Raw genomic sequence first — 10,296 nt, 5'->3', positions numbered from 1 at the left:
TTCACGTGTTTACGCTAATTATTGGTTCAAATGGCTCTGAGCATTATGGGACTCAACATCTTAGGTCATAAGTCTCCTAGAACTTAGAACTACTTAAACCTAACTAACCTAAGGACATCACACACACCCATGCCCGAGGCAGGATTCGAACCTGCGACCGTAGCAGTCCCACGGTTCCGGACTGCAGCGCCAGAACCGCACGGCCACCGCGGCCGGCACGCTAATTATTCCTCACATTTATGAACCTTTGGGAGACCTAAACGCTCGGCAATGCTCTGTAGCAGCCAGGATACATGTCCACCCGACAATTATGAGTCAGCAAGTAGCATTAACGATAACACCATAAGAGGCAATGTTGTGCAACCTTAGTAGGCGCAAGATCCGACTATTCGGAAGTAGGATCTTACAATCTGAGAAAGTATTCCAAGACAAACCTCCGTCACACTGTCCGCAAACGTGACGTCAGGTCCGCCTGGCAACAGCGATCTGAACGCCCATTGGCTGAGAGTTTTGGTATCTACGTATATCCATAGGAGACGAGTGAAGTGTCCATATTGGCTGAGGGAGAAAGGAGAGGGGGGGGGGGGGGGGTCCCTCTTGCGCGTCGGGAAGACTGTGCGAATTCAGTAGCAAGGCACCACTCATTACGCACAGTTGAGTAACCATATCCGGTCGTTGTGGCCGAGCGGTTCTAGGCGCTTCAGTCTGGAACCGCGCTGTTACCATGGTCACGGGTTCGAATCTTGCCTCGGGCATGGATATGTGTGATCCCATAGTTTAGTTAGGTTTAAGTAGTTCTAAGTCTAATGGACTGATGACCTCCGATGTGAGGTCCCATAGTGCCTAGAACCAGTAACCAAAGGCGGCTCCAAAAGGACGGTCGCGAGTAGGCAGTGGCAGTAGCAGAATGTACCACAAACCACAAATATAGAAGTGATAAACGAGATATGAAGTTAAAGTGAACGGTGTTATTTATCAGTGAAGCCACGTGTCGTGGGCAGTATCTATAACGAGTATTGAAAGTGATAAAGGTGTTGTAAAGCGTTGAGTGTAGCGGCGCAGCCAAGAGCTGTCATGTTGGAAAGTCTGTGACGCTTGTTTTAAAGTCTTTATCATTAAAACGATTATATTACAATACGTTGTTAACCCTTAACAACTGGCATCCCGACACACCCCATTTCACCAGGAGCACAAACCTACATGGAACCTGGCGCCTGAGCGCTGCTACTGTGACGAGGGACAACCGAAGCAGCAACACACCAGGTTAGTAATAAAGAAGCCAGAGAAGGAAGGCAGACTCGCTTCCTTCTCACTATAATGCCACAAATAGGAAGGAGGGCGTTGTACCACGTTCCTGCTTGATTTGTGAATTGTATGTTGGTAGAAATATTGCTGGTACCTCCTTGCATAAGCCCGTATCTCTCAGACTTTACTTTCGTCGTCGTTACGTTACATATACGTTGGAATACTCTACATATTTCTACCCAGTTTGGAATGCAGACTCTCAAAGTTTTGTAGTACTCTCCGCAATGATAATTTATCCCTTGTATTGTCTCCCGCAGTGCTCTTGTAGATAAGGAAGGAGAAAATCAAAACAGAACTGAATAAAACACAAATTTATACTGGAATTGCGCGAAGATTTAATTGAATTTGAAAAAATATTAAACAGGAACAGTTTGCTGATATTCTGCAAAATTATATTTCCTTGGTAACGAAATGTCTTTCGGCTTCTTATTCTATTGTCAACGTCGCTAACATAGACGAACTAATATCGCGACTTACATAGATATTACTTACATAGAAGGTACAAAAGATACAAAAGCCATGATATAGAGTACTTACAATGGAATGAATCCCATTTTTATTTCACACACAAATCGTTATATTTTTCTTAAAATAATTAAGTTTTTGTGTGGACATCATTTACGTTTAAAGATAGCTGAAGAATAAAGCTGATTTTACGAGTGTAAAGTAATATTTGCATATCTGAAATTAAATTTAACAAAGGGGGAAAGGTAAGTGAGGTTGGGCGTTTAATACTAATCAAGCACTCTGTGTCGTTTCTTGATTGATTTCAAGTATTTCCAGTAAGATAAGTTCCCTTCTTTTCTTAACTTCACAATCTACATAGTTTAGGTGGCTTTCTGTTAAAACGTGTTAGACAGAGGTGTAGTCTTTGTTTCTTCATCTCCAGCTTCTCTCATGTTCGGATAAACTAATTGCCACAAACCTTCATGACTGACCGTGGTGACTGCCTGTGATTTCAGACAAATCACGATTCAACAAAAAGTTTGAAATGCTGTTGGTATTTTCAGTGGTATGACCGTCTTTTATGTGGACTAAGTTTATCACTGTGTATAACGAATGTATCGTAAGCACAGCTAGCTAGCAAAAAGACTCACTAATCTACCGAAGATCGTACCCAGCTGACATTCGAAGCAATAAAAACGTCAATGAAACAGATTCGTACATCTCTTATCGCCTGGTAGTGAGCATCAAATGATTTATTTTTGTGCTGCAGAAGTTTGAATTGAATCAACTAAAGATATTATATATTATAGCACCGTCGACCCTGGTTGTTATAAATACCAAAAATAAAAATACAATTATTTCTACGGCGAGTGCAAAGATCTAGGAGAGGGCAACTGTCTCTGAGTCGCTAATTAATTACTTCATAGTAAAACCAACATATTATTTACAAATTCGATATTACTCCAATCACTCTCTGAATGAGAAATATAGTTACTTTTCACAGACAGTGATTCTCTTGTTCCTATCGTTTCAATATATACGAGTAGTCACAGTTAAAAGTGTCGTCGAGTCGTCATATTTCAAAACCAGATATAAACAAACTCCTTTCTTTTAGTGCCGTAATAGATTTTTACCTTTAGAATAATAAAATTTTTTCATCGAATGAGGTTTCCAGAAAATAATCAACTATTTACAAAATAATTCATCAGACAAACACGTTTGTATTCTCTTTACTCTTTCAGACATTCTTAAAACCTTACGCAACGTATATGATATTCCCAGTGTATTCAACCCTGCAACGCACGTGCATAAACAAGCGCGGCTTATTCAGGACTGACACAAAGCTTCAATTACGTATTACGTATTCTTCAATTTTCCCGTGACAATGATGATATTCAGTGGAGTCCTGAGCAGATTTATATTAAGTCCTTGCGTAGTCTGGCTGTCGGCTCGTTGCAAGCTCGTCCGTTATCTTTCCCTTCAGCAAAACTGCGGAGGACGCTCTCTCCTCCTCTGTCAAGTCACCGTTTGAACCATGAAACAAAGAAAAATCACCCAGATAGCATTCTATATACAATAAATACTCATAACACAGATAATTACTACAAAAGAAAAAGATGATAAGGCACTTGTACAATGTGGTGCTGCAGCGCAAAGCTCTTAGCGAGTCAGCTTCCCATCTGAAAGGCTTCATACTGGAAAACGGACGACTGTAGCTACGAGACTTTAACTTTTGTTTAATTGTTTACCAACATATGTGATGGTGCAACATCCCGCATGTTGAAAGTTCCTGGCAGATTAAAACCGTGTGCCCGACCGAGTGTCGAACTCCGGATGTTTGATTTTCGTGTGCAAGTGCTCTAGCGACTGAGCTACCCAAGCACGACTCACGCCCCGTTCTCACAGCTCTACTTCCGCCAGTACCTCATCTCCTCCCTTCTTAAGTTTTAACGGTGTGTCTCGAAAGTTTTCTGAACTGTGGGCAACGGTTCTGAGTCGTGCGTGAGTAAATAAGTTGGTAGAGCACTTGCACGTGAAAGTCAAGTCTGGGACCGGCACACGGTTTTAATTTTCCAGGAAATTTCATATCGGCGCACACCCCTCTGCAGAGTGAAAATGCATTCTGGATCCTGTATGTTCTTTGTAAAAGTTCTACACGTCATCAATTTTGTATCTTCTACATAAGTAATATCCGTGTAAGTCGCACGCCATTTTATCTGTGTTGGCGACATTTAGTTGTTACCAGACGACGGCTTAAGGACGCGAAAGCAAATACGTTACCATATTAAGTAATTATGCAGAACGTTTTTCATACCGCTGTCAATTGCTACCAAGCACAGACGGATAATTCAATTAATGATTGAGAAGACTTTAAGACGTTCCCTCCTGCTTAACACACCAAGTGAGGTGCTTTACTTTTCGAATAAAATTCAGAGACATACAGTTATTTTATAGCCAAAGTAATGCAGTTTATTTCTAGATATGACTGCGTAATAGCTATGTACAGAACACGTAATGTAGTAACGAAAGTAACCCTTTAAATCTTCTGAACTACATAACGATTTGTAAGAAAATTCCTTCCGTAATACAAAATAGGATGTCAAGAAGAAAATTTTACACCTAGTTTTCAGTTATGTTGAGTGGGTGTTTGGCAACACAATTTATATCGTTAGGTAAGTAATAATAGGATACGGATGCAGTGTTACCTGCCCTCGTTGAATCTAAAGACAATGTTAAAGATGAGTGAAAGAAGAAACGTTGTTTCCTAATACTGGAGGCATGAATATCATTAGTTCTTACTGTATACTACCGATTATTTCTAAGAAATTCCATTACAGAATCCACGATCTGTGAATATGTTTTAATCCCTACATCCCTAAGCAGCTGCTTGCCGATGCAGATAATTATTGTCGAACGTTTTTCTACGACGATAATGTTCATGTAGATTTACCTCGTGTCAGAGTGTTCTAGAACGTTTAAGAATGACCTCTTCCCGCCAGGTTATTATTGTAAAGTAATCCTTTAATAATAAGTACTACATAGTTTAGAGCTCCGCTCTTTTTCAAGTGCATCCACAAACATCACAGCACACCAGAGGTAAATAACGTCAAATTATAAGTTCTTATACATTCTGTCTTCCATTTAATTCTGGTTTGTTATTTTTTTATAGAATTAAAATAAAATAGTAGTCAAAATACAGTGATTTAGAAGTATAAGTGCAGATATTTCAACTGATGACCGACGACGTTATACTGAAGAACATTACATCAGTATTTACTTCACTTGAGGACTAAATTTTAGCTGTTATAAGAAGTGTGGTTTTAGTTGGTTGTGCCTCCAAGTACACGTGGCACAAACAAGCCATTATTATTTAATTTACCCTGGGTAGAACTCTAGTATTGAAGTGTGAACACGTGGACGCAAAATGAATTATCTGTACTGACAGGTATTGTCCAGTTCGCGGCACGGTTACGACCATGCATGAAACACCAAGAAGTAAATTATGTGATGCGTTTGCGAGTAGACTGTTACACGCAAAGAAAAAACAACTTACTCACTGAAGTGGGTACGTATTAAGGTACCATTTCTCACAATATCTGTAACTATAAACCTAACACCCTGTATGACAAACCTTATATATTTTGACTCCTATATCATTTTGGTGTGTTGTTATGCTTATAGATGCACTTGACAGTGAACAAGACTCGGAACTAGACAGTAGTGCTTAATAAAGTACTGTTTTAAAACAACACCCTGCTGCAAACGGTAACTGTTGAGCTTTATTGAGTAGAGGACATTAGTGACTGAAAATAAGATCTGTACTTTAAATCAGAGAAGATTTCTCTTATACCTCCCTTCTGAGTCTCACAAAATGAGTACACATTAAACAGCAGATGGTAATCCGTTCTTTAGACAGCAACGTTCAAAAACTACCTTTCAAACTTCTCAAGTGTCTCAAATTAGACAGGTTACACTAGCCACTGAGCTACACAAATAAGTCTATAAAGGCAGAGAAATACGACACTAAATGTTTACAGTATTCATCACACTGTGAATTGCTCATAGATTTCTTTTGGGATTAATTATGTAACAGTTGGATTCGAGAATGGTTCTTCGATGGGAGAATAAGATTTATAAATTAAGTCACCAAATACCAATTATCAAATATTACATACCAGAGTACCACCAGCTGTTATTTATGTGATTTGCAAAAAATTGTGAATCATGTAGAGCATGCGTTCTATATTGCCCCAATTTATAGAATTATTTATAGAAGTATTTAACAAAACCAGAAACGAAAAATTAGATGCTGAATATTCTGGATGGCAGAAAAATCTTGGCTACGGAGAAATCGTGACTGAAGTTCCACATGGTTCATCTTGGGTCCACACCTACCACGTTCATACGTGCATAGCTTTCTTCTAAACATACATAAGAAGTGTTGGTGCTTATTTCATATGACAAAAGTAATATAATCATATGAAGTAGAAAAACAGCAAAAATAAATTATTAATAAAGTTTTTGAAAGAGTTAATAAGTAGGCCACTGAAAATCGACTTTCCATCCATTTTGGAGAAGTACAAAGTATTGAGTTATGTACAACAACAATCAAGACATGACCAATAGTTAATGCGGCTGTTGAACAGGGTTCAGTGATTGTAATAGAACGTCCAAATGTTAGGGCTAACATTTTGATGAAAATGTGAACTAGATGGAAAATATTGTTGATGTTATATGTAATAGCCTATGTTCAAAAAAGAGCAATGATGTCTCTTCACATAGCTGACAGTTTGGAAAACAAACAAACAAACAAATCAACTGTCAACAGAAGTTACGTATTTCCACACATTATCATCTTAGGAAATCACTTTTTGCGTGACTCTTCACTTATAACAACAGTTTCCATTGCTCAGAAGCAAGGAGTGAAAATAATATTTGGGGATCAGCCACAGTCAATTTATATGTGCCTCTTCAAGGTATTAGATATTCTAACTGTAGATTCAAAAATATAGATTTATCTAAACTAAAGTCTGCCTGAACAGGCCATGAAGGCCCAACGGTACCGACCGGCCGCCGTGTAATCCTCAGCCCACAGGCGTCACTGGATGCGGATATGGAAAGGCAGTTGGGCAGCACACCACTCTCCTGGCCGTATGTCAGTTTACGAGACCAGAGCCGCTACTTCGCAGCCAAGTAGCTCCTCAGTTTGCCTCACAAGGTCTGAGTGCAGCCCGCTTGCCAACAGCACTCGGCGGACCTGATGGTCACCCATCCAAGTGCTAGCCCAGCCCGACAGCGCTTAACTTCGGTGATCTGACGGAAACCAGTGTTACCACTGCGGCAAGGCCGTTGGCACTAATAAACATTACTGATTTTAATTTCTTCAGCTTCAGTACAAGAAAAGAAGAGATTTAGTTTCTCTTTAATAAAGCTGTTAGAGGTTCATGAAGAAGTTCAATACACAACCACAAAAGTCTTTGTTCACTTATAACAATGGCGGATCAGTAGTAAAATGTATTTTAAATTCAATCTGAAATTATTCCTTAAGGACATCTTCTTCTACTTTGTATATGAATACTTAATTAAACGCAGGTAGTAATAACCGTATAGAAGTAAAATAGCTTTATTTTTATGTTAAATCTATGTTTCACTTGTCATACGAATAGTAGAAAAGAGTGAGAAGACAATCCATTAGAGAGAGAGAGAGAGAGAGAGAGAGAGAGAGAGAGAGAGAGAGAGAGAGAGAGAAGGTTTCAAGACCTGACCGACAAACTTTGAGGAATGATAGGTCACATAGGGGTCACTCTTTTTTAAGGAACCTGTAATCTTAAACAGACCCTTTAGGTTATAATAAAGAATATGCTGAAAAATTTCCGTTTGTTGTTATTAAGCATGTTCTAAGAGTAATTTACATGAATCATTCAAACAATGAACCCAGTGCATACCGTTGTGTCAATGTTCATCTGGCTCTGGAAAGCACGTCAAAATACTGTCGAATTTGGTCGCATGTGTGAATGATTTGGGCTATCAGCTCAGCTCAAGTGGCAGTTGGAGTAACGTAAACCTTACTTTAGACATGCCCCAAAGAAAGTAATCAAGAGAGGTCAAGTCAGGCGAACGCGCTTGCTATACGACACATCCTCCTCATCCTATCCAATGTACCCCAAAATCGACAGTTAGCCATGCTCGCACATCATCAGTGAAATATTCTTAGCCACCGTCGTGCTGGGACCAGAGGCCTTTGTGCACATAAGGCATATTGTGAGAGTAATATGTATGAGTCATTAAAATAATGAACCCTGTGTTTCTATAAATGCTGCATATTATTGTGTCAAAATCTCTTTACCTCTGGAGAATACGTCGTGGTTTACAAAAATTTTAAATTTATCGAGGTGGCAGTGTTAAAAGTCCCAGAATATTATTACCCATAGTTCCTGACCACACGTTTACAGAGAAGCATCACTGGTGCAATCTAACAGGAATCCTCATAGTTCCAGATATGGTTGTTTCTGAAATTAAAACATACGTCACGTGTAAAGAAGGCTTCATATGAAAAAAGCTTCCTATGTCTCGCAAGCGTCCATCAATTGCAACAAAGGTACTGTGGTGTAGGCCTCTTATCTTAGGGAACCGATTTCCGTTACAGGACTCGTACGGCTGCACAGTTTAACCACCTCACGAGGAGCTGCACAGCAGGTCGCCAGGTGGCGTTGCACGTCACGACCATGTGCATAACTCATTAATTGTGGCCCAAAACGTGTACGTTCCTTAACAAAAATTGACCAGGTGCGAGTCGAGTAGGACTAGGACACCGATGATTCTGTATAAACTTATTTATGTTTGTAGACAGTTCGCCCATTCCGGGAATTTATTATCTCAACTGTTTTGCCTGTAATGGATATTGAGTACATACGTGGTCTAGGAATAGCGTCTTTCATTAGTACTCAAAATTCTGAAAGAGATAGGGGTAAGCTTTAGGGAAAATGGTGAAAGTACAATACGTACAAGGATCAGGCCAAGAGCGAAGTGCTCGGATTGAGAAGGGTGTAAGACAGTGATGCAGTCTTTCGCCCCCTGAAGAATTTGAAAGGAAGCTTCAAGAATGGAACTACATTTCACAGTGAAGGGATATCTATGATGAGATTCGCTGATGACATTTCTATCCTGAATGAATGTGAAGAAGAATTACCTGATGTGCTGAATGGAATGAACAGTCTAATGAGTACAGAGTATGGACTGAGAGTAAATTGGAGAAAGGCGAAAGTAATGCGAAGTGGAGAAAATGAGAACAACGAGAAACTTAACATATATATTGGTAATCATGAACTAGATGCAGTTATGAAATTCTGCTACCTAGGTGGCAAAATAACCCACGACGGATGGAGCAAGGAGGATATCAAAAGCTGACTAGCACTGACAAAAATGGCATTCCTGGCCAATGAGAGACTTCCACTCGTAGTATCAAACAAAGGAAGACATTTATGAGACTATACGGTAAGAGCACAGCATTGCATGGCAGTGAACATGGACTGTAGGTGAACCGGAAGAGGAGAGAACCGAAGCATTTGAGATGTGGTATGACTGGGTGTTGTGTGATGTCCTTACGTTACTTAGGTTTAAGCAGTTCTAAGTTCTAGGGGACTGATGACCATAGATGTTAAGTCCCATAGTGCTCAGAGCCATTTGAACCATTTTTTGAGATGTGGTGTTACAGAATAGTGTTGAACATTAGGTGGACTGACAACGTAAGGAATGAGAAGTACATCTGGAGAACTTAGTCTGCAAAAGCTACTCTGAGATAAAGTACAGGATAGGAATTCGTGGCGAGCTGCATCAAACCAACCAGAAGACTGATGACTCAAAAAGTACTGGAAAGACATCGGGCAGCATCGATTCCAGGACTCGTGACTGTCTCAATTTGAAGTCGGATAACAAATGACAGAAAAGATTTTTCCTTGTGCTATTGTTAGAAGAAACAGAAATGTGGTTCTTGCGCCGATTACTAAAAATACCATGGATTGAGAGAGTGAGCAATGCTGAAGTGCTGCGTAGAGTCGGGGTGGGATAGAAAACTAATGGGAACAATTAAAAGAAGATGGACATCGTACTTGTGGCACACAATGAAAGGAAAGAATATGAACCTCGGCAATTATTTCTACAAGGCAGAATAGAAGGAAAGCGCCCACCAGGTCGAAGGAAGCTATCATGGACGCATAATATCAAGACATGGAGTGGCATCAACAACTTTGAAGAGCTGGTTCAAGAAGCAGGGGAACGCCGCCTGTGACCAGCCGACGCAATCCAAGTGTATGACAACAAGAAGGAGAAGAAGAAGAAGGAAAAGATACTTAAAAATTAACAATTTATTGGTTTTTCCGTAGTGTCACACCTTGCTTCTCAGCAAATTAAATGATTCTAGGTCAACCGGATGTACCCTCTAGAGTTTGATGACTGAGTTACGGAAGTGTGTGACATAAATGATCTTATCTTTTGATTGCATTGACTTAAAAGCTAACTTTTACTATACCACAAAGGATCAGAGAC

General features: G+C 39.8%; 1 pseudogene; it reads right to left on the bottom strand.

Moving 5' to 3' along the window:
• Window positions 1-6,988: 6,988 nt before the first annotated feature.
• LOC126426816 (5S ribosomal RNA) lies at window positions 6,989-7,106 on the bottom strand (annotated as a pseudogene).
• Between the last annotated feature and the right edge of the window lie 3,190 nt (window positions 7,107-10,296).

Source organism: Schistocerca serialis, chromosome 1, assembly GCF_023864345.2.
Source record: "Schistocerca serialis cubense isolate TAMUIC-IGC-003099 chromosome 1, iqSchSeri2.2, whole genome shotgun sequence".
Lineage (NCBI taxonomy): Eukaryota > Metazoa > Arthropoda > Insecta > Orthoptera > Acrididae > Schistocerca > Schistocerca serialis.
This window is presented reverse-complemented; position numbering and strand designations above follow the sequence as displayed.